Source organism: Ixodes scapularis, unplaced genomic scaffold (assembly GCF_016920785.2).
Source record: "Ixodes scapularis isolate PalLabHiFi unplaced genomic scaffold, ASM1692078v2 PGA_scaffold4__175_contigs__length_147842914, whole genome shotgun sequence".
Classification (NCBI taxonomy): domain Eukaryota; kingdom Metazoa; phylum Arthropoda; class Arachnida; order Ixodida; family Ixodidae; genus Ixodes; species Ixodes scapularis.
In genome coordinates, this window is record NW_024609879.1 from 8,177,556 (window position 1) to 8,202,092 (window position 24,537).

Sequence of the window (24,537 nt, forward strand, 5' to 3'; positions counted from 1 at the left end):
CTGTGATAAAGCGCCCGCCCCATCATAATCTCAACTTCGAATGTCCCGAAATTTCTTTTCATAGGCCGGAAAAAAAAAAAAAAAAAAAAAAAAAGAGATGCATGCAAGACGCGTCCCCAACGCTTTATTTATATCGGAAAAGAACTGCCCTCTGTTTTATATACAACGTCTTTTTTTTTTTTTTTCAACTACTAGATATTAGAAAAAACGTGGAAATTAACGTTTTGTGGATGTGAGCTATACGGCCAGGCGAAGATTGGGTTCAAGAAAGAACGCAACAAAATCCGACTGATTACCTAACATTTGTTAATGAACTTTTTGATTATAAAAGAAAACGGGATAGTTGATTTACAAAGTTGTTGGGCGTAATCGAAAGCCACCAAATAGTCAAGTGAAAATTAGCGTTATTGCGGTTTGTGTAGGTGAGCTATACGAGTAGGCGAGGATTAGGTTCAATAACGAACGCAACTAAAACCAACCGATTGCCTAAAATTCGCTAATTAACCTTAGAAAAGAAAACGGCATCTTGTATTGAGAAAGTTGTTGGCCATAATCTCAAGCCACCAAACCGTCCATTCTTAAAAAGATGTAACGCGCGTACACTATTATACGGTGTCCTCCTAATTTGGGCGCGAAAATATACTTCTGATTTTATGTGGGCTCCATCTCCCCGTGGCGCAGCCTAACGCCATGAAGCCAAAGTGGCAAATCATGCGCATCGCTGTGAGAACGCCACTGTAGAAGGGGCGAGGAGTGCGGTGGCCGAAAAGATTGCGGTAACACGATTCGCGTCCTAATTAGGCTTTTTAGGACGCTGTGAGCCACTTCACGTCCACTACATCTCTTTAAAAATGAATGATTTGGTGTTTTTGATGACTACAAATAAGGTACAAACCGCTATTGCGTAACTCTGACGTCTTTTTTAGAAAAATGTCTAGTCGTTAAAAAAAATCGCCATGTATAAGCACGATTGTAAGGCAGTTCTTTGCGTCCGGCGACATCATTACGGCATGGAAATAGACGTTGACCACAGATCATACTTTGTGTATGCTCTGTATTCACAGTTTTTTTGTTGTTTTTTTTCGTACGAGAATGAGCAAACATTTGATACCAAATAAGATAGATTTAGCATTCACCAAATTCGGCTTTTTTACTTGATTCAAATCGACATTTGATTTAATTACACTTATTTTGTACCTGCACACGTCTACTTTATTCTCTAATGAGTTACAAGTGATAATTACATTGTTTTTTTGTTGTTGTTTTTTTGTCGTACGAGGTCATCACACTTTATTATTAACAATCTGAGCTATGCGATTACGTGGACGAGGCGCATTTGAAGATATTCAAAATTGTTCTGAATACACAAACAACTTCAAACGTCTTGCTGTTTGGGTCGTTTCCTACACGCAGGACCAATAATAAAGCCAACACCTTATAGAGGAGACTATCTCTATCAACTCAACGCACAAACACGATGTGAAGCGTGTGTGCGTACGTTGGAAAAGAGATACCGGCGAGCAAACCATAGCGTCGAATGTCCATGCAGAAAATGTCCGCGCCAAAGTATCCGCGCACCGAAAAATCTTTGCAGCAAAAAGTCCGTACACTGAAATGTCTGTGCACCAAAAAGTCCTACCGAAATGCCCTACAGCAAAACGCTCTACACCGAAAAGTAGTAGACCCACTACGGATGGGACCCTCCGTCACCTCTGCGGGTTTACGAACCATGATGATTCAGAACCACTGGTCTGTGGAGCGCCATCCCTGATATACAAAAAACGCTGCTCGTACTTCCCGTTGTCGAAAGATGCCAAATCAGATATTTATATTAAAATTGATACCCCAATGACTACTTCTTTGAGCAGAACAAGGCATTTGTGCTCTCACAACAGTAAAGAATCGTCTTCCAAACCAATGCTAAAAAAAAGCCAATGCAACTCGTTGGGAAGAGCAAGCGCCAAGCTCGCTCAAAACAGCTACTCGGTTGGTTCAGCTCCTTGTCGCAGGTGTGCCGGCTGGCTTCTGGATAATCTTTTCAAATCCTCGAAGCTTTCATTTCCTCCACCCCATACTTGTAAAAGAAAAAAAAAAGAAAAAAAAAAAAAAAGAAAAAAAAAAAAACAGGCAGCCGGCAGAAAAACAAAAAACAAAAAAAAAAAAACGTCGGAAAATGGCGAGGAGGAAACGAGAGGTGATTTCCTCCTTTCACAGTGGCGAGAAGGAAAGTGAGGGTCGGGTTCCTTCTCTCTGCTTGCGGGCCGGCCTTTAAAGGGGTACTCCACCGATTTTTTGAGCTACCTCAACTAACTATAGTTTCTGACTCCCCGGCCTTTACTCTCTCCGGTATGCTATTTAGAATCGCGAAATTCATAATAGTTATTGCAAAATCGGCAAATGAAAATGATGCAAAAACCAACATTCAAATATACGCGCGCTTTTCGGGGCCGTGACGTCAGTGGCAGGCAGGCTTGCCAGTCGAGCAAGCAGCCAAAAAATAGAATATGCCAATCATTCGTTCCGTGCTGGAGCGCGGGTACTGCAGCGAGCTTCCCAAGCATTCATTTGACACCATGAAACTGCTTCGAATCAGTTTAAAACAAAATCTACAGCCCAAAGAGTGAACCCCTGCCTTCCACTGACGTCACTTTTTCATTGTTGCCAGTAGAGACTTCGAGCTTGAAAAACACGGTGAGGAGCAAAACTGTAAATTCAATAACTTCGCGAAAAAACAATATTTTGACCTAATATTTGGGATACTATTTTCGCGATGCTTGTTGGTTAGCTTAGCAAAATTTCAAGCAAATCGGAGACAATGAAAAAATCGGTGGAGTAGCTTAAGCGTAGTTCTTCATTATGGTGAGAACCACAGTTTAAACTCTTTCTACACAATCAGAAAGGGGGAAAGCGCCGGTAGCCCTTTCCCCTTTTCTCTCTCGCCCTCTTTCAGTAAAACGGTCTAAATTACTCTCCTCCTCCCCCCCTCCGAAACAAAATCCTGGCTACGTGCCTGGCCCTTACTACTGGCACTTCTATGTTTTCGAAACCAAACGGACGTTCCAAACTTCGTAAATGATATGAAGTGAAACTGTCACCTGCGCATGACTTCGCTTTTATGCAATGTTCGCATCTTCCTTAATTTTTAATTTCTTCTTAAAGGGCAACTCCGCTTCTTTTCGAGTAGTGCAAAACTATACAGTTCTCTTTGTTATCATCTACAAAACCCCCATGGCAAATATTACGACGGAATTCCGCCTAGAAGTTCATTAAAATCGCTGTCAAAGTTTGACAAGCACGAATCCGCTGGTTTTGGATGAGACGTGCGGGCCAGACAACACTGCCCGGCTGCATTCCCGCTTCCTCCAAATTCCTTCTCCCGGCACGTCCGCGACGTCATCAAGCATGTACAGCTTCTTTTTTGTTTTTCCAATTTTGTTTTCTTTCCCGGGGAGAGCACGGGTGGCGCCAGCGCGGTGAAAGACGTGAGTGACGCGCTCGGCCGGCCCGGCGCTCGACTATTGATACTACTGAAGCTGCTTTTGTAAGAATTTTGAGTGACAGGTATAATCTATAATCTTCTATAATCTTCTGGGAGGAGAATAGCGACGCCTGTGCTAATCCAGGAGGCACAAAGGAGGATCCTGATAAGAGGAGAGCTCCTTCTTCCCCGTGTATATCACGTGGGTGTACATGCTTAGTGATGCCGAATATACAATGTTGTCCGGCTTTGCCACCGTTTCGGTTTCAGTTTGTGATCATGGATAGACTAAAATTACACGAAAAATATTTTATTTTTCGCGAAACAAAAGATTGGGGATTGTTTTTGAGTGCTTCAAAAAGCAAAATCGGCCGCTATCTCAAAATTTTTGAAATTAAGCGGAGTTGCCCTTTAATATTTTCCTTTTCTAGTTGAGATATAAGTACCATCAAGCTCCGTCCCAGGTTCTATTGAACATACCGGGCAAGAACATGCTGTTGTTGCAGTGTCATGCCAATATGTTGATCTGCGCCTGCTCAGTTTGGTGTGGCGATAGATCAAAATCACAATTTGCATTTTCATTTCAACCATTAAGAACTCAAGAAACAAAATGAAAGTTTTGCACATGGTTCATGCAAGCCATTTGTGCATGGCATTAGGGGATAGATATTTGAATACTCACAGCTCTCCGAGGTTTCTCATATATGTTGGGTCAAGCACGCACGGAACATTTGTGTATTTTAATAATTGCAGGAACGCTGTTCTGTGAAACTCTCGCAGCTCCTGTCAGGATGCTAGCCAGCCCCTCGGTTGGGGCACCTGACCAATACCTGACCCGCTGCCAAGTCACAAGAGTCATGGTGATGTAGACGGCCTGCTCTGCGTATGATCTCTTGTCAACGTGTCGATCGAAACCGAAACCATGCCACAGTCCTCCCTGGCTAACTAGTCCCATGGGTGCAAAATGCCGAGTGCTGCATGCTGGAATTTTATAAAAGTAGTGTATTCTTTTTAGACGTCTACATTCTACGTCGAATTTTTGAACGATGGCGTATTCGCCCTTAGCAACACCCCTAGCAACGGTTTGTTGTGAAACATCAGACTTACTGCTTTCAATCCAATCCAGTGTCGTAGCTGTCTTTCGCCGTGCCCGCGGCAATCGACGCTTCGCACCATGGTTCGCACTTCGCGGTCGCAGTTAATTTGTATTGTTCCTGCCTAGTCGTGCGACGTTCTACTCGCACAGTTCATAGGCCTTCTAGTTCCACGTCGTAGACACCAGCTTTACGACACACCCCGACTCCGAGACAAGACTGGCCGAAGGGCGACACTTTCACATCGCAAGGTAGGCCCACCCGCGCTCGGTTTGCTTTTGTTGCTGCACCGAAAAACTGGCTCCCCCAGCCATTGGGCCGAAGTTCTTTGTCGTGACATCCTGACAGCGTGTGCTGTATGCCGTAACTAGCCGCTGTATTTCGTTTCATCTTGCACAAGGGCGACTTCCACTATAGTGCTCCCTTACCACAGGTTTTAAACTCTGCGTCAGCTGTTTTGTGGTACAGCCTCCAGATTTTCCAACAATGTCGCGCGAACGTCGATTGTCCCGTGGATCAGCGCTTTATCGCGGCGTGAAACAGCAGGTCAGTGGGTCTACTCGCGTGTGGCAGAAGGCACACGCTAGCCTCGCTGACCCGCTGTTTCACGCCGCGAAAAGGCGCTGATCTACCGAACAATCGACGTTAGCGTGGCTTCCGCAGCACTCAAACCACGCACTTGCCGCGACAAGAATGTCTTGCGTTTCATTCGCACCCGGTTTCGTGCGAAGCATAGGCCAAACGAAGCCACGAGCAGCCGCGCTTCGGAGTGCCGGCCCCTTCCGTTCGTGCGATCTTGGTAGCGCTGTCGTCGAGACTTTGATCAATGGGAGGAGCGGGTGGAGCCAGGGCGTGTACGAGACGCAGATAGAAGGCTTGACACGCCAACTTGAAGCCGCGAATAATCGCCTAGGAGTGGTAGCGCGAAAAAGTTTAATCAGTGCCAAAGAGTTGAATAGAGTAACTCTTTATGGCTGAAAATATAGTCTACGTGATGCTTCGATTATGATCGTGAAAAAAGTTGTCAGAATCGAATGTCCCGCTCGAACTCCGTTTTGCTCGGACGTGGCTCAGACGCCTGGCGTACGGATCATGTCGATCATTCTCCTAGATATTGATTTTGTATGACCGTGATAGTACAATCACATGCATCATGTTTTCATTCGCCAAGGGTTAGTCCGACGCACTTATTAATTTTGTTTCTCGCGACCACTGCCAGGGTATTATTTGCGGCTTCTGGCTGGCCACATTCAAATCTGTGAAGACGCCCTGGGACACGCCCAGCCCGCTTTCGGCCAATGGCGCCTCTTTATTTGCTTCCTATACTTTCCAATGAATGGCCAAACTCTTTCTATGTATACACCTTTCCAAAAAACGCTCCTAGGCCACCGCCGATGCTGATGCGGCTGGTGCGACTCTCGCGCCCTCTATCAGCTAGAAATTTTCTGCCACCCTCTGGGACCGTGAAGACCCGCTCGGCGCGGTTCTCTACCTAAGTTTTTGTGGTTTTGCATTCAATGTTTTCTCGCCCCTCTTGAAAGTTTCCTCTTAATTTTTTTTATGCGTGCTGCATACCCTTTTTGTGTTATCTTCCACTGTGAGAAATAAGGCTGGTAAGTACCTGCCTTTCAAGCTTTTCTGCTCGACATTCACGGGAAAGGAAGGAGGTAAAGGACGTCGAACGACCCTGGACGCGATTTTGCAAACATTGTTCTTCCCCCTCCCAGAAATAATCCGCGTAGAATCCTCAGTCGTCTCCAAATATAGCTGTGCGGGTTGGGGTGAGAAACGGGTCAGTCGCGTTTGTTTCTTTGCTTTGGTGCGGTTGTGAGAAAAGGTAGCTCTTCCCAAAACGTGCCCCAAGACGAAGTCATCTCGGATTCCGTCCGATCGTCAAGATGTGACTGTCGTCGATCGTGACTGTGTTATTTGAGATCTTTCTGAAATAAATTCTTTCGGATAACGCTGCATCGTGTGGTACGTACGATATATTGTTCGAATGTTAACACTTCCTCAATTGTATGTCCGTGTCCTGTTCATCGGTAAACACATTATTCGTGAGCGTGAAAAATGCATGCCTTTCGGCCCTCTTCTGTTGCAATTTATTTTTGACAGCAAAGCGCTTTGTCGTTTCACATGCGGCGAATCCTGCGGCGCTGTCAAAGCTTATCGTAAGAAATAAACACAAACAACTAGAACTGTACATTCCAATTGCACTCGGTCTGTCGCGCGCATACTTAACAAAAATAGTTTAGTTTTTTTTTTTTTTTTTTTAAATGTGGCACAATGCTTTCTCAATGTCCTCGGGAAAGTACATGTAGCATGAAACACAAAATATAGCGGGAAAAGACGATAATTTATCCGCCAGCAGTGTTTGAAACTGCGCCTATTGAGGAGTTTCAGCGACGGTGTCACCGCCCTGGCGGCCGGTCGCCGAAAGAGAACGAGGGGGATAGGTTCGCTGGGCGTTGGCTTTGTGTAAATGCGTTGGCCGCGAACGTAGGCTCATAAACTTCGGCAGCAAGAATATTACGCGGCTCTAGTGTTCCGGTACGGGCAACAGAGATGACACGAACTGCTACGACGAGCTACGACCACCCGCCGCAGCGATGCAGGCGTCGAAGGAGCGCAACCTGTGTACTACGCAGTCAGTCGCCGTCGCCCGACGCAGGTCGTTTGGCATTCAGGACTTTCCGTCCCGGGTTCTTCGCTTACACTTGGAACCGAGTATTATTCCCTGTGCTTCTGTATGTGCTCAGTGGCTGGATGTGGACCTCATAGAGCAGAGTTCTTCAGACTCGACAGCGACTCAAAGTTGACGGCGGAGGGGCTTGCAGCAGCGCTTTCGGTTGGTGCACGGGTGCGACGACTACACGGATAAATTTTAAGATTGCTGCTAGCAAGGTGGGCCATAGTCGATTTATGTTGACACGATTTTGAGTGTAAGTACTCCGTGCAAAGGCGAATCTATCGCGTTTCTAATCCACCTTTGTTTTTGTTGTTGTTTTTGTGCTCGCACGACCGATTGAAAATGCTTCTGTACCAATCACCGAGTGAATGTCTTCGGCCTACATTGCGGAACGCCCAATAAAAAGTCATATTCGTTCAGCGAGCAAACTTCCCTTTCGAGTGACCTTCTTTGATTGATGATTTCGCCCGTACTTGAGTGCTTTAATCAAAACGATCGATGAAGTTTGCTTCCCTAGTTAGGACATTTTTTGTGCCACATGCGGCACTAATGCTTGGCACGATGTATTCTACTGGTGGTATTGTGAATTGGTTTACTTCCAAAGCTAACAGTATGACAGGTGGGACCATTCAATTTGCTAAAAATGTGATATGGGAATGTTGTTGCATAACTAGCGTTTTACGTTTAAGATTGATAAGAAACATGCTCATGTGATGACGCACGTCTACAGCATGAGCTTTGCAGATCCAGAATGGATGTGCTACAGGCTCAAGACTTTTAATGGACCAAATTGGTGATTACATGGCAATAAATATTGTGGAAAACTGCCCATTGACTCGGTGAGTTTTGATCGTGACCATTGGCGTGCTGTTGGCAAATTAAAGGGACGTTGCAACTAGATGTGCTTAAATATCTTTATTTCAAGGTTCAGTGGACCCCTCTGCATCATTACAGGAAGGCACTCTCAAGCCACAACAAACAGCAGTGAATATACAATGCATAATAACGGGCACCAGTGTCCAGGCGTATAGTCCGCAGAAGCCAATTTGAGCCTAAAAATGTTTTTGTTTTGTTTAGATAGTTTGCATTTGGTGTATAATTCGCAGGGCCCGATTTCCGCGCCCAGTGCATAGTCCGCCAAGCTGGTGCGTTGCGTCTTTGTGCTTTTTTTCCTGGGTGGCATTTTCTTCAGAAGTTCTTCGGCAAACGCTATTGAGCCTGAAGAACTGCTCTTGAGGCCCATATCTAGCCACTCGGCACACACACAAGCACAGAAAATAACACTCGGTGCCAAGTACAAACGAAGCACCTGGGCGGAAAGCCGTGAATGCCAAACGAGCAGCGTCCGGTGACGGCGACTGACTGCGTTGCGCCCCTTCGGTGCCTGCATCGCTGCGGTGGGTGGTCGTAGCTAGTCGTAGCGAGATGATCTTCACTTCAAGCAAGAAATCTTGCCATACCATAGTCAAGATATGTGTGCAAGTGTTCGACGACGTGGGCTCTCTCACGTTGGTGCAGTTGTCATCAAGAAAGGTACATAACAATGTTGAGTGTTTGAGGCTGAAACTATGACGCATACTTATCTAAACCTAAATTTATCGGTCTGTGGCTACAAACATTTTCGTTGACGTTGCTTAGATCATGTAACCATTCAGGCCTCAAATTAAATGGTGTTTCGAACTCTTCGGTTGTGTATGAAAACCTATTTGCTCTAATAAAAGACATTTTGAAAAGGACACATGTCTTCTGCTGATACATATCTTCCAATTTACAATGCAGAAGCAAACAGAAAATCAACTGCATACATCTACCACTTGGCATAAGCACCTTTTGCAATTCCTTCTTGAGCACACTCAAATATCAGCTAAGGTTGCTCTTGTTTTAGAAGCTTTGCCCTGTTCTGTAAAAAGAAAACAGTTAAAAAAGCTTTACCTTCGTTCTCCTCCTCGCATTTAATACAGACTTGTTTGTCAGCAGATCACACACAGCAGATATCACCGTGGCACATACAACTCGAATGACCGATGAGACTATTGCTATTACAATAAAGTTTTCCACAAGAGCCGAAATGAGGCTTGTAGGGGTGCACAAGCACATGGAAATGAGATTGGCGCTTCCGGGGCTTGTTTACATTATGCGTAAAAACAGGACGATCGGCGACCAGCTGATCGCAATATAACACCAAGGATACCGATGTTTCGATACATAGAACGCAGGATAAAGACCTCAATCGTCCCTTGTATGCTGTAGTTGTCATACTTTCCATCCAACCGCTTTTTAGCACAATTAACTAGAACAACCGAAAAGTTCGCAACACCTTCTAATGCGAGGCCTGAATGGTTACATCATCTAAGCCACGTCAACAAAAATGTTCGTAGCCGCAGACCGATAAGTTTAGTTTGAGATAAAGTACGCGTCATAGTTTGAACGCGCGAACATTGTTGACCTGTACCTTTCTTTGGACCCGCGTACATTCGGTTCAACTTGATGACAGCTGCACCAGCGTGAGAGCTCACGTCGAACACTTGCACATATATCTTGACTATGGCAAGATTTCTTGCCTTCGACTGGCTTGAACACTTCATCTGTAGAATCACGGTAGGTCTTGGTTGAAATGATGATCGTCTCGCACACGGCAACAAACAGAGAACGACACGCTTTGTTCTATTTATACGCTACCGGTCTACGGGCGTCGCAAATCTATCCCCCTCTTGTCCGCCATGTTGGATCTATCGGAGCGCCCCCTATATTCGCTGAAACTCCTCAATTGACATCACAGTCCACTCGGTTAGGGTTAGGAGGGACGCCGGTGAGAGTCTAGCCTCAAACTCAGTGACTGGGCTCGAAAACAGTTTGTTGCCCCTGGGGTTGAGTGTTTTTTGGAAAGGTGTATAAGGATGGCTAGTTAGGCTAGTTGGTTGTGCATCATGATGTAATCATACCTCGGCAAATTCATTCATGAACTCGCTCATTCACCTTCATTCACATTCTCGGCGTGAATCTGAATGGCTCTGAATGAATTCTTGAATTTGAAAAATATCATGATATGATGGTGAATGACTGTGAATTTGAATGAATTCGTGATGTGATGGTAAATGACTTCGTGCATTTGAATGAATTTGTGAAGTGATGGTGAATGAAGTTGTGAAGTCGTGATGGTGATGGTGAATGACTTCGTGAATTTGAATGAATTCATGATGTGATGGTGAATGACTTTGTGAATTTGAATCAACTCATGATGTGCTGCGATTGTGAAGGACTTCGTGAACTAAATGACTCAATGAATTCGTGACGTGATGGTGAATGGCTCGTGAACACGATGAATTTGTGATGTGCGTGGCTCGTGAACTTGATACGTTCGTGATGGGAAGTAATACAGTGAGCTTAATTCTCGACGTGATAGTGAATACGGTTATGAATTCAGAATAGGCGGAAAACATGTTACGCAGATACTTGCTTGCTGGTTGTTTTCATCCTTCACCACAAACCGCAGGAACCCATTTGACTTTAGCGGTTTGGGCATCAGCCTCGCTGCGTACCCGTGCGTGCCTCAGCGCGGTGGCCCTTTGTCGAGCACTTCCGTAGTAACAGCTGATTATAAGGGAAGTGCGGTGGCAGCAATGAAGGGGAGGGGGGCAGGGGGGGCTAGTTGTTTTCTTTGGCAATTGACATTTAATTTTGCCGTTGTTCTGAGCAGTTCCTTGTGAATCAATTGAGCTCCTTGCCGACCTTGTCCTTCCGTGTCTCGGGGCATGTGGTCCGGAATCCCTAAAGGCTCTCGCTGTGCCGCTTCGCTTGTGGGTCGTGCGTGGCGCAGCCGCGCTTGTCCGCGGGCACTAGTAGCAGCAGGCGCCGCTTCGTCTGTGCAGCGCAGCTAAATATCGTTTCAAAAGGGACGAAGCCGACGTCACGAGCAGCGCACCTAATCCGGCGCCGAGACCATATCACGTGACCTGCCGGTTCCGCGCAGCGGCGCACGGAGCACATTCACGTGACACGACCGCAGCGCGGCATCGGCTGGGTTGGCGCTCTATCAATGTGCTTTGCGTTTCGCGCAGTCGAAATACCCTGCTTCCCCGGCGGAGTCGGGTCCTGGTTTCACGTAGCTGACACAAAAAGGCGCCACAGTCCTATTCCGCAAGAACTGCGAACTCGTGAAGGCTACCAGCCGTGAAGTCGAATTTAGTCAGAATGAACCTGAATGACTTCGTGAATTATGCGGAGTTCATGATGTGATGGTGGATTCGTGTTGACCGTGATGGTGAATAACTTCGTGACGTGATGGTGAATTCAGATGAATTCATGATGTGATTGTGAGTTCGGATGAATTCGTGAAGTGATGGTGAATTCGGATGAATTCATGATGTGATGGTGAATTCCGATGATTTCACGATGGTGAATTCCGATGAATTCGTTGTGATGGTGAATGACTCCGTGAATTCGGAGGCGGCGTTGATGTGATGGGGATGAATTCTTGGCGCGGTTGAACGCCGTGATGTGAAGGGGATGAATTCTCGGCGGAGTTCGAAAACCGTGATGTGAAGGGGATGAAGTTTTGGCGCAGTTGAACGCCGGGATGTGAAGGGCCGTGACTTTGGGAGGTCGGAGTACCTTGTGACGTGAATGCGAATGAATTTGGAGACGTGATTTTGTTTGTGATGTGATGGTGAATGAAGGGGCTCTAAAATGCCGACCTATGGATGTAATACGCCAAAACAACAGAGACGAAAAAGAAGGGAGAACTGGACAGGACGTGGCGTATTACACCATGGTTTCTACGTATAGCTCTGCCCGCTTGGTCTGGAGGTCGATGTCACGAAAACTTGATCACGGGTGACGTCAGAGCTGTGCAGTGTGCAACCGCGTCCTTTCTTATCTGCTGGCTTGCTTGCTTCAAAGCGACGTGCTCCTGTCTGATCGTAACGGCTGTAGATGCCGCTTCGGCAGCCCTGATTCCACAATCTTCGTTCATCACTCTGGACAGCTGCTGAGCTCACGTGCTCTGCGGCACGAGCAGTTCACGCAACTCGCTCGCGCGACTCGGCGAAGTGTTAAAAACAGTTGTGTGCAATTCCGCAACTCCGACTCGGAGTTTGCGACGGGGAGGGCTGCACATTTGCCTCTACCGGACTCTGAGCCACGGGCATTTGCTTCTTGCGCATCCAACATTGTCATGTGGCAGGAACCCTAAACGTTTCTTCAACTGCTGCCATAGTTCTACATAAATTTGTGCAGCTGAGTAAACCTACGCATAGACCAATTTTCTTGAAAGCGTGGACCAACCACTGGTCTCTATTGTAGTAGGCTGGATTCAAATCGGGAGTCTGTCGGTGGCGCCACCGGCAGCCATTGCTTGGCACCAAGCGATACGTGCCTTGCACGGGACGTCATATGGCTCCATACCATTCCTGTGCCCGTATCCTCTGGAACATACATTTTGGCAGCATCGAATCTGTTCTTCTCCGCAAGGTTCTCCGAGAGGAAGAAATTCATTGGTGCTAAATGTGAGCTCCGGAAGGTACGGGCACTGGAGCATGGTCCGCAGCAATGGTGGCTGATGTGACGTCAATGCAAGTCGTGTATACACGCAAGTCTATGGGAGAAACACACAAAAGAAGGAAATTAAAGCTTCTACACAGTGTTCGAAGGCATGTATTTTACGATGTGCTGCAATAATTTTATTGTGTGTTTGGAGATTGAATTGGGATTTGTCAAGCATTCTAATGCCCATTAAAATATTGTGCTATAGCACCCATGACTGATCTGGCAAGCTTGCTCTTGTGGTGGAGTGAACAAATAAACTTGCTGTCAATAATGCCGTCGTGGGGGAGCCCAGAAGTTGCTGAATGTCAACAAAGTTCCATATTGGCAGCGTCTTTCCGGGAGTGAGCGAAATCATAGCAGAGCCTTCAAGCTTGTCACCTGCTAAACCCGACTCATTGAAACCGCCACCGACTCCGAGGTACCTCTAGGGAACTCTCGTCTCAGTGAGCTGCTCTACATTTTTTGCTCAGTAGAGTCACTCTCGACAACAAAACATTTCTATATAACAACCGCGAGGGTTGTCAGTTTTAATGTTTGTGCACTAGCTATTTGACAGGCTTCCCGACAGCAGCCAAAAGATTCAGTGACGACAACAGTTTACGAGCGGGGGAACGTCACTTTTCTTCGTCTTTCCCATAGAGTCCCATGCATTAGCCAATGCCAAGTGATGGGCGCCGGTGGCGCCACTCCTCCCTATTAAGACGAGCCTCGATCCATGATCCAGCTTACTACAACAGAGATCAGTGGCACCAACTAGCCCAGGTACCGATGTCGCTGGCTTTCTGGCGCGTTATAATAAATAACATGCTAAAAAGAGCAGGGCCATGGCATGACGTGATGAGGCTAGCCTCTGCGATGCAGCTTCTTCGGTAGCTGCATCCCCTCTGACCTCATCGCCCGTCTGTCTAAGCTGGAAGAAGCGGTGGAAAATCTCCTTCGTGGGATTGCCAATGGGAGCAGCTTAATCTCCATCTTTGGCAAACTCCACCGGCGAGCCAACTCCATCGTGACGTCGGTCAACACACAGGACTGAGTTGAAACTCCATCGGGATTTTTCCCTCAAAGTGTCCCCACTAAGAATCTCAAAACACCGCGGTGAGTATAACAGTAAAAATATTATTTTTAAGTTGGCAAAATGAATAGCATGAGACAAAATTAGAAAAGTATATTCCTGATATCTGATTGCATGAATTAGTACTTAATGTACTGAAATAATGAATACAATCAACGTTAACTACAGCCCTTTACGTTGCAAAGACAGTTGTGGCCGACAATGCTGAGAAGCGCAAGCTAGGTCGCTACGTCTCGGCACGACAGTTTGCGCTTCTCCTGGATTTCTCGGTGAAAGTCAGGTACTCCCGGGACTGCTACAGAGAGCTTTGTTACCAAGGAGGAGCGAAATACACTATGGGGCGTAATAGTTTGAGAGTTAAACGCCCTAGGTTCGGCCATAAAGAATGACTTTCTGGAACTTGCGTGCATACCAGACGTGGGCTTGCGACCTGAGAGTCTCGTGTCTTGTACAGAAGACCGGTGCATACCTGCCAACTCTTCCGAATTTTTGTAAAATGTATGAATTGGGACTAATTTTATGATTTTACGAATCTTGCTTCAAATTTCATGAAAAAAATATACTTTTTTTATTTCTATTTTTTTTTACATTTTTTCGTAAAACCGTTGCTGGCGGTACCTCGCACCGCCACAAGAGGGCGATAGGTGCCGTTAATCGCGTTTGCTCCGGGATGAAGGCAAGACTTCCAACTTGGGGCCCAGACCAAGAAATGCCCCGTTTATTGCCACACCCACATATATACACACATATCAGGTCACATGACAACAACCGTGCGCAGCACTCTTACGACGAGTCATCTCGAAGCAGACAGTAGAGCGCGATAACTGATAGTCACGCGCGTCTTAGGTTCTACCGCAGGAGCGATAACACTACACCGTCCACGGCAGCATTGTGGTTTTTACTATCCCTCTATCCAATGGCCACAATTCCAAAACCAATCCAAAGCCCAAAGCCTTTGGTGGCGCACGTTGGTTCGGCATGTTCAAACGTGGTTGGGCCACTCTGTTTTGGCCAGTTTCAAGGCGAGAAGTGCAGCGTCTGTGTTTGTTACACGTGTAATCGTAGCATTCCCCTGGTCGCGGTGGCTTCGCGGCGCAATGCCAAACTCCAAACCTTAAAAGAGGTACTTTCAGGTGTTCTTGAAGTCCTACACGTTGGAATTCCAGTGCTTTGTGCCGTCCAAAAAGGAGAGAAGTTTGGATTCTGTAGCACGTGCACGTGTAATGTAAGTGTTTTGCACGGTGACAAGGCTGACATTAAGCCTTGCCACCATGCGAACCCCCCCCCCCCCCCCCCCCCCGCTCCCCCGCAGTTGCGGGAGTTTTACGAATTTGAAAGTCCACAGGTTGGTAGGTATGCCGGTGGGGGCGCGAGTGATAGGCCGCCCCTAAACGTGGAGCAAGAAAAAATATTATTTTTCGTGGGGACGGATTTTTCTTGAGGGGGGCGGGCGTGCGCCCCCGACAGTGGACGCGTCGCTGCGGGACTTCGCGGCTGCAGCAGCAGCTTCGATAAGTACCGTGAATCTCTTGGATCGTGAGCAGACACCATGCTGCGTTTTACCTTATTGAACACTAATGTACAAAACGATGTGGTGCGAATGTATCCCTCGTGGTGTTTTCCACGAAAGCTTAAATATCGGGGCTGCAGCACATTTATAGACCCACTCATGAAACAATATATGCGTGACATTCGAAAAAAAAAATATTGAGTTTAGGGTGCACGCTATTAGACACAGGTATAACTAGAAGGGCTGTATAGCGTTGTGCCGTGTTACATAGTTGAATTATATTATGCAGGGGTCTGTGGCTGAAGGCGACATGGCAAAGGGAGGAGAGGAGGAACCTCCTGTACAAGTAGCATGCCCCCTACCACCAAATGGTACGAACGAAAAGGATGGGAAAGCTGCGATTATTTATTGCATTGTGCACGCTATTACAAATATGTTTCATGTCGTTAGCAGTGCAGCATCCACCAGGTGCCATGCCAGTCCGGAGAACTAGGGCCAGGTCTGGAGCCGATACGGCACGGGATCTGCTGTCCATTCGGCAGGACCAGCTGGCTGTCCAGCGAGAACTGCTGGCCACACAGCAGGGTTTGCTGGCCACCCAGCAGCAGCAGCTGGCAGTTCAGCAGGAAATGCTGCTCGTGCAGAGAGAGGCAGTCGATGCACTCCGTCGACTTGCAAGCGTAGGTGTTAAGAGAACTGTAGTGTAGTGCACTCCCAATTACTGCTGTTAGGCTGACTTTGGTCAACCCTACTTTAGCCAGTTAAGTTAGAAGGCGGTGTTCTTAGACTCAAACTGAAAACAGAAATGATTTGTATGTGTATTTGAAGTGTCCAACAGCGAAGGCTTTATTTTGTTTATTTCAATGAAACCTTCCATTGCCATAATGCTAATGAAAATTGGCAAGCCTTGAGGCAAAAGTTTTTCAACTTATTGAAAATTACATACTGTGCTCAACAATCCGAGCTACTACGTCTAAACCGTGGTTCAATAATCCACTTCATCGTTTATCTCATAAATAGAAAAGATGTTTCAGGAGCGCTAAAAAAGGAAATACTTGGCCTAAGCATGCCACTTGCTCTTCCAAATAAAAAACTATGTTAAATGGGTGTTAGCACTTATTCTTTTTGATAACTCTAAGCACACATTCTTTCTGCAAACTCTACCTAATATGTTAATAAACAACCCTCGCAAATTTTGGAGATTTGTACTCTGAAATTAATCTAGTGAATAGCTCTTGTAATAACATATTTAATAGTGAATGTGTGAATATTTAAATAGTGCGTTTTCTGATGCTTTCACTATTTCTACACCCATTACTGGAATTCCTCCTGTTATAGAGAATGATTTTCCAATGGATTCAATTGTTATAAACATTCAGGGTGTTTTCAGCGGTATAGAAACCCTCAAAATATCTCCATCGTGTGGCATAGAGGAAATCATTACGAAGGTTCTCACTAACACTAAATTTTCATCCGGTCTTTACCTCAGAGATATTTGAGCAGTTCGTGGACACAGGGGTGTTACCCTCTGACCGGAAAATTGGTAAGGTCATTCCGATCCACAAATCCGGCAGTCGGACATCTCCAGTAAATTATCGGCCAATATCACTCACCTGCCTCTACAAGATCCTCGAGCATGTCATTTACAGGCACCTGATTAACTTCCTGGATTCCTGCAATTTCTTCACCAATGTGCAGCATGGCCTCTGGAAACGCCTTTCTATTGGGACCCAACTACTTATTCTAACTAACGATTTGTTTAAAAACCTTGACACCAGCTTTCCTACTGACGCTGTTTTGCTAGATTTCGCCAAAGTTTTTGCTAAAGTCCCGGACAATCGCCTTCTTCTTAAACTTTCTTTACTAAAACTAGATCCTCATGTTCCTAAGTGGATTGAGTCATTCCTTATTCATCGCTCTCAATTCGTTTTCACTAACAGCACATCCGGTGTTCCACAGGAAATTGTACTTGGGCCTTTACTCTTTTTAATCTACATTAATGATCTCCCTCTTCACATCTCGTCCTCTGTTCGTCTTTTCACTGATGACTCTGCTGTTTATAGACTAATAGAAACCCCATATGACCATGTTGCACTCCAGAATGGCATTTAAAGGGAGGCACTGCTCTTTGAAGCAGAATTTTACTAAGAAAACACATTTTTAAAAATGTGTTTTTTGAAGTTTGGCAAGCACTTATCATCTTGTCCTGAAGGATTTTCGTTAAATAAGTCTCTCTTATCTTAAGGTATTGTCTTGGAAACAAAGTAAAATGGGTCTGTGGATTTTTTTACATATTATTTCAAAGTGAACTATTTACACCCTTTGCTATTTTATGGAACCATATCTCCACTTGCGCATATCTCATTTGCATATCTTTTTCTTTCTCTGCTAGCTGTATGTGTGACATATGCAAAAAGGGGTACAAATGTATTAAATAGGCTGTGAGGCTTTTTGTAGGTGCCTTTTAGGCATCCGGCAAAAAATGATTTTGAAACTGGAAAGTTCAAGTGCCATAAGTAGTTTATAAATCATCCTAGAGCTTTCATTTATACCTTATTGGATTGCACATATGTCTCAGCTCACTGATCTATGTTTATTTTCTTAGCTCAGTATTTTAATTTGTGTTGCATTGCAAATCATTGCAAATTAAATTTTTAATATTAATAAATCTAATTGGGTTTGTCAAAACAAAGTACATATTTGTAGTCAGATTGTAATGCCAAATAAGCCATGTAAATTTCATTTTATTTGACTCGCAAGTTATATAAAAAAGCTCTTGAAGCATGTGTCACACATGGCAGATGTGTCTCAACATTAGCAAATGCACACACCTTTGCTTTACACATTCTTGCTTCCAGCCCTTAAACTCGTTAACTCTCAATGGCACTACCATTCAGACTGCTACAGAGTAAAAGTATCTTGGCGTTCGTTTAACCACTAATATATCCAGGAATGTTCATGTCGACGAGACAATATCATCCTCAAACCGCTCACTCGGTTATGTTTGTCGCAATTTCAACTATGCCTTTTCTATCCTTAAACATTTCCTTTACGCCACGCTTGTTCGCCCTAAACTAGAGTATGCTTCAGCTATTTGGTACCCACATCAGTCTTTTTTTAACTAACGCAAGTCGAATCTGTCCAGAATCGTGCTGCTCGATTTATTATTTCTAATTAGTCTCGCTTTTCTTGTATCACTGCAATGAAATGTCAATTAGCCCTTCCTGATCTTTCCGTTCGTCGCAGAATTTCCCGTCTTTGCCTTTCCATAAAATGTACTATTCGGAACCATTACGACAGTCTCTCCTGAGCCAGCCCAGCTGTATCTCTGCAAGATTCGATTATTCGTGCAAGATTGTCCTTCCCAAGACCATTTCAACATTCCCTCCTACTAGAAGCTATTGTGGACTGGAATGGCCTTCCAGATGACATTGTCACCATCACCGATAACGCTAAAATCAGAACTGTACTAACCATGCACTCCCCTCTGTAATGCCCTTCGGGGCCCTGAGGGTAATTCTAAGCAACTAAAGAAACAAATAAATAATATTCCGCCACCAGCGTGTGTTCGTGTAATTATAGGGAACTGGCCTCGTTACTGAAGGACCTGTCACGCGGCAACTCTGCCGTCAGTGTAGCTAAAATGCATCATTCGCAAGCGCAGGCAAGGACGCCACCAAGGCGGCTCCAAAGTGGAAAAAGAACCGAGTAAGGGTGGATTTACTCGCCCTACATACGCCTTTGATCAGACTTCTCGACTTCTTTCGTTAATGCAGCCATTCTCTTTTCTTCTGCGCTTTAGGAGCACCTAAAATGCCAGTAACTCAGCTCAGCAACATGACTGCACAGAGCTTACCAAGGTGAAAAGTTGTTTGGCAAAAGTTTCCTATAGTATTGCTTGCAACGCGTCTGAAAACCTCTGGCGTGCTTTTAACTTTACTAATGTGTTGTGTAACAGTTTGTATTTTGTGCATAATGCCCTCCCCTTTTCCTGCAGGCTGTAGAGGGACAAGCAGCAGCAAGTGCACACCAGTCGTCCGCACTGACTTCGCTAGTGCTCCAGCTCGTCGGTGTGCAGAATCTCCATCCGCCAGCCGAATAAAGTGGGTCTCTATGCTCCATTTCATTTTTGGCACGGGTTACACCATCGTTACTTGAACATCTCAGTTGAAAAACTGCCATAGGTGTCCGCTTTGCAGAAATGTTAGGAGCGAGACAGAGTCGCAGTCCTGCCGTTCTTGTTGCAGCGGCCATTTTGTAAACTGTGGCTAGACCGAACAACGTCTGTGCCTCGATGGGCTTCTCAAGCGTGGCGCTGCTCCCCATTCTGGCTCGCTGTGGCTCGCGTGTGGTGTCCGCGTTTCAAGACCAACTTTCCTTAACTGGTATGTTGTAGTAATCTTAGATTACGCCACAAGAGAACTTGACATGCAGAAAGAAGGAATTTTTATCAATGTACACTGCTTTGTAACATCTTCCAACTATTTATATTTGTTTATTCAAAGTGTTCAATAATGGCCGAAGTGTCTCACTTGGTGCACTTGTTAGTAACAGGAATACAAAGGATTTCCAGCAAGGAAGCCTAAGGAAGCCTAAGGAAGCTCGAGCACTTCTTAAAGGACACATGCAAAGGACAAATAAAGTTTTTTTAAACAGCCTGGTTGGGAAAAGGAAGTCATAAAACGAATTTACAACGAAAAATAAAAATTTTAAAAGCTATATTCACGGCGCTATACGAATTTGTAGTTGGTGCCGGCGGGCGCTGCGGAAAAGTGGCTGCTAGTTGTCACGTGACTGGTCGCTATTCGTCACGTGGTGCTTCCGCTCTATCGGAAGCTTCCTATGGTCTCTAAAAGTTAGTTATTCATTTTATTTCAAGTGCAACAAAACACAAAGATTAATAGGTAACTTTTGGAACCCAAAGAAAGCTCCTGAAAAAGTGGAAGCAGACGGTAGAGACCTGTGTGCCGGTCAGATGACGGCGGCAGTGCCGCGGAGTAGACAAACTTGTGCGGCTGTGGCGGTGTGGAGAAATGAGTTGACGGCGGCGCACCACGCTCAGCGTGCAGCGGCGGCGTGACTTTGAGTTGACTTTGAGACGGCGCACAGGTCTACCAAAGACTTGCGGCGGCTCCCACGGGCGCAACTACAATTTCATTTTGTGACGTAAATATAGCTCTAAAATTTTTTTTTTCTTCGTTCTAATTTTATTTTATAACATTCTTTTTCCATCTGGTCTGTTTACAAAAAAATGTTTTTTTACTTTGCACGTGTCCTCAAACCCCCCCCCCCCCCCCCAGTCCCCCCTAAAAAGAAAATGCAATATTTTCAGTGCTTAAATTAACTATGTAATGTTGAGAGCCCTTATTGATTCGATAGAACCCTGGGGTGAAAATGTCCGTCAACTGATTCCAGATGTTTGGAATAGTTACCAACTTGACCTACCGGTGACAGGAAGTTACTATGCGCTGATAAACATTTCGGCTGGGTACGTGTTAGCAAATGCATGAATGCATATTCAGTGGTGGAACTGCCGCTCCATTTGCACCAAACTGTGCCAGAAGGAATAACCTGCTACATGCTGTTCCAAAGGCTGTTCTTGAAAAGGAGACTGAAAGTGGCTGGCACATGGCATTCTTTGCGTTGCCAAGAATGCCATGTTCCAGTACTATGTGCAAAGAGTGGGGCTGAGCGAATATTTTAATTATTGCGGTGGGTTAACTCCTTGAGTGCACTTCTCCTCAAGAATTGATGCACTGCGGAGAATCAATACCTGCGGGGCTGACACCACGATCTTCCGGCTCGCTTTGCCGCAGCTCAGCCGCTCACGGAGGCGAAAAACACACCTGAAAAGTGGTATAACGCATGCGCGCGCCTGGTGTAATAAAAAGAAAAAAAATTGTGATTGTTGATACAGTAAAACCTCGTTATAACAAAATGGGATATAACAAACTAATGGATATAACAAAGCGATCATAATTCCCCTTGCTTACTACTAATGGGAAGAAATAGATATTGGCTATAACAAACTAATGGTTATAACGAAATGATTACGACCGCTCCTTCAACTTTGTTATAACGAGGTTTTACTGTATTTACATCACAGTAAAATCTTCAAAATTTAACTGTGGTTATGCAAGTGTATATGTTAGGCAGCGATGTTTTAGCAACCTGTGTTCATTATTTATCCTTCTTTTGTTTTAATTCAGGTATGAAGAACATATATTCGCATACGGCAAGGATATTTACAAATCCCCTCAATTAGGTGTGGCTGGGCTCTCTTATAGGTTTCATTTTAATTCAAATCTGTCATTTACTTGCCATCCCAATGTAGGTATTAAACTGTCTGAAGCCACTCTATAAATATAAACCAACACGCGGCCCTGATGTAAGGCAGCTGCGGTGGCGCTGTCGACGGCACTGCGCATGCACAGACGCATCACTCCACATGAATTCGGTTTCAGCACACCTGTTGTGGGCAAACGCGGGCTTGTTTGTAAACAGCGTGTCGGTCTATAGCTAGATTAAATTTAACAGAGCTCATAAGCGGGCAATTAGAAGCTTGGGAACAAGCTTTGCGAGTACAGCTGAATTTTTGTTTAAGCATGGTGTAATAGTAGTGAAAAGCGTGGAGAAAGAGGCAGCAACTAATCAATATTCAATTAAAAAATATTCGGCCAAAACCTCTATTTAGTTCGAATTCGCTTCGAACCTAACACCCATTATTTCCACAATCCTAACGAAGAGTTGTTGTTTTTTGTGCAAACGGTGCTCACATCGATCGCAATGAATAGGTAGCGCTACTCATTGTGATCAGTTGAAGGCTTCGCTTAGCTGCTCTATGAACAGCAGTAGATTGAATACGAGCGAGGGCAGCGTGGCACTCAACACAAAAGTGTCTGTTCATTGTCGAACTTGCGACAATTACCTCACCGTGATACAAACCCTACAAAGTAGCCAAACATATTTTTTGCGTCAAACACAAACCGAAGACGCTAATTGTTCAATAAATAAATAAATATCTGTAGTGGCCAGGTCCCTGTAGGTATGGTGCCTTAAATAGTTTTCTAACACCAACAACTACAGTTTTTTCCACAGGCTACCTTCTAAAGAGATTGCATAAAACTTTTTGAGGTGAAAGCTTGTCGATTGTTTGCTCCAAAAGTGGGAATCAGCTCCAAAATGTGTTGTTCCCTGCTACAAGAGCTGCTCCTAATCATCTCTTGTCAGTTCCACCACTGCATATTCAAAAACAGTATGATGACAATGAAAATAGGCTTAGGAGGTCTAATCTGTTATTTTTCGTGTTGCGTCGGTGAGGGAAAAATGTTCTTGTCACGTAGTCACATATTGTTTATTAACAGGTTAGGTTACATGTTGAGACCTCATGGCGGTTGCATGGAACAAGAAGAAAAGGAATGGCGCGGCGTGCGCGGGAAGTCCACCGGAAGACGCTGGCCCCCTGGTGGCGAAATACACATATGCAGCAGTTTCGCTTCTTGGATACTTGCATTGAAGCATATGGGCAATCAGAAGAAGAAGTTGTCGAGTTCTGTGCGCATATGTTAGGTGTACAGCTTGGCCCCTCTAATCTGGAGAAATCGCACCAACTAGGGAAATTCCAGCCCGAGAAAACTAGGCCGATCATCGTTAAGTTTGCCCATTTCTAAGACGGAGAAAGCATTTTGGCCTCCGGTTTCAAATTGAAAGACGCCCCTTATTCCCTATGCAAGGATTCTTCTGCGTTTGTATGACTTGCTCGTAGCAAACCTTTTGAGTACAGAAAAAGTATGAATGTACAATTTAAGGTTCGTTTCAACAAACTTAATGTTGGCTACAAACGTTTCGTCATTGACCCGGTGTCTCAAACTGTAGTTGACGTGTCATAGCTACATGCTTGTAATAAAAATAAACTATTGCCTCCATGCCCTCAAGCTACTGCTGTGTGCGATAAAAATCAAAGTATTTCTGTCCTCTTCACTAACATTCGCAGCTTTCATGCCAAAACGTAAGGAGTTTTAGAGCGTATTACAGGACAGTTCGTCAGTCATAGTCATCCTAACAGAAACTTGGTTGAAACCTGATCTTGAAGATGATGAGCTTTTTTTTGAGAATTCATGTTGTAATGTTTTTCGGCATGGGTGGTGGTGTGCTCATTGCACACCACCACCCCTGTCTCTTCTTTTTATATATTCTATATTTTCTCTTCTATATCTTCTTTTGATATCTGTTTAGCAAATCATGACTTAGAATTTACTTGCATATGTGCTTGTACGCCACCGAATAAGGTTATAATAGGCGTGTGTTATAGGCCACAAAAAGGTACATTAACATTCCATACTGATCTTTCCTAGCTGATATATAAGGTTGTTTTCCTAGGGCTGATGTGCAATTATTTGGCACTTCCAATTTTTTTCTAATGAACTGGCAGAATCTATCAACCGAAGGCTCAACCCTTTCTGTGCAGTTTCTAGACATATGTCTTATATTTAACCTCACGCAGCTAGTTGATCGACCGACTCGTTCGAGAAACATCCTTGACCTAATACTACGGGGGTGGAACGGCTGCGCCATTTGTGCCATTTTGCGCCAGACGCATTTGTCTGTGCCATTCTGCACCATGTTGCGGAAACTGTGCCACAGCCAATACCTTGCGCCATTATGCACCAAATCACAACGTGCGCCAATTTTTAAAAATTTTATCTTGGTTTCGGTTTTTATCGACTCGATTGGCAGCAAGGAGCGCATTTAGCTTAATCGGCCTTGCAATCTTTTGTTCTTTTTATTCTCCATATGTATCCCCAGTCGGAAGCGCGCAAAAAAAACTTGGAATCGGATTCCAAGTGCTGCACCACCTGCAACTGGATTGTTATTCTTCAACCATAAGCCGTTAAGCAAGTCGGCCGAGGTGAGGTTGAGTCGTTAAGCGTCGCATTGCCTGGAGCTCTGCGGCCCGGGATCCGGACGTCGGCCAGTTGAAAACAAACGAGCAAAAGATTCGTTTTAGTACTTCATCGTTAGAAGTTGGAACCGCATTCCCGCTAGATAAATCGTGATTTGATAGAACTGAAACCTGGTTCGATCCGAAACCTTGCCGGCCAGCAGCTTTCACGCGATCGGTAGATCTGTTTTTATTTATTTATTTATTAC

General features: G+C 45.0%; 1 long non-coding RNA gene across 4 annotated transcripts; it reads left to right on the forward strand.

The window, feature by feature from the left end:
- The first annotated feature begins 4,602 nt into the window (after positions 1-4,602).
- LOC120839744 lies at positions 4,603-23,311 on the forward strand. 4 transcript variants are annotated; one of them, XR_006078278.1, is made up of 7 exons: positions 4,617-4,823; positions 15,677-15,758; positions 15,841-16,067; positions 19,190-19,247; positions 19,385-19,490; positions 19,635-19,772; positions 22,752-23,311. It is a non-coding gene; the product is annotated as an uncharacterized LOC120839744 (long non-coding RNA). The 4 variants fall into 4 exon arrangements; XR_005715371.3 differs by lacking the exon at positions 19,190-19,247 and having other exon boundaries at positions 4,603-4,823; positions 15,838-16,067; XR_005715370.3 differs by lacking the exon at positions 19,190-19,247.
- Positions 23,312-24,537: the final 1,226 nt, after the last annotated feature.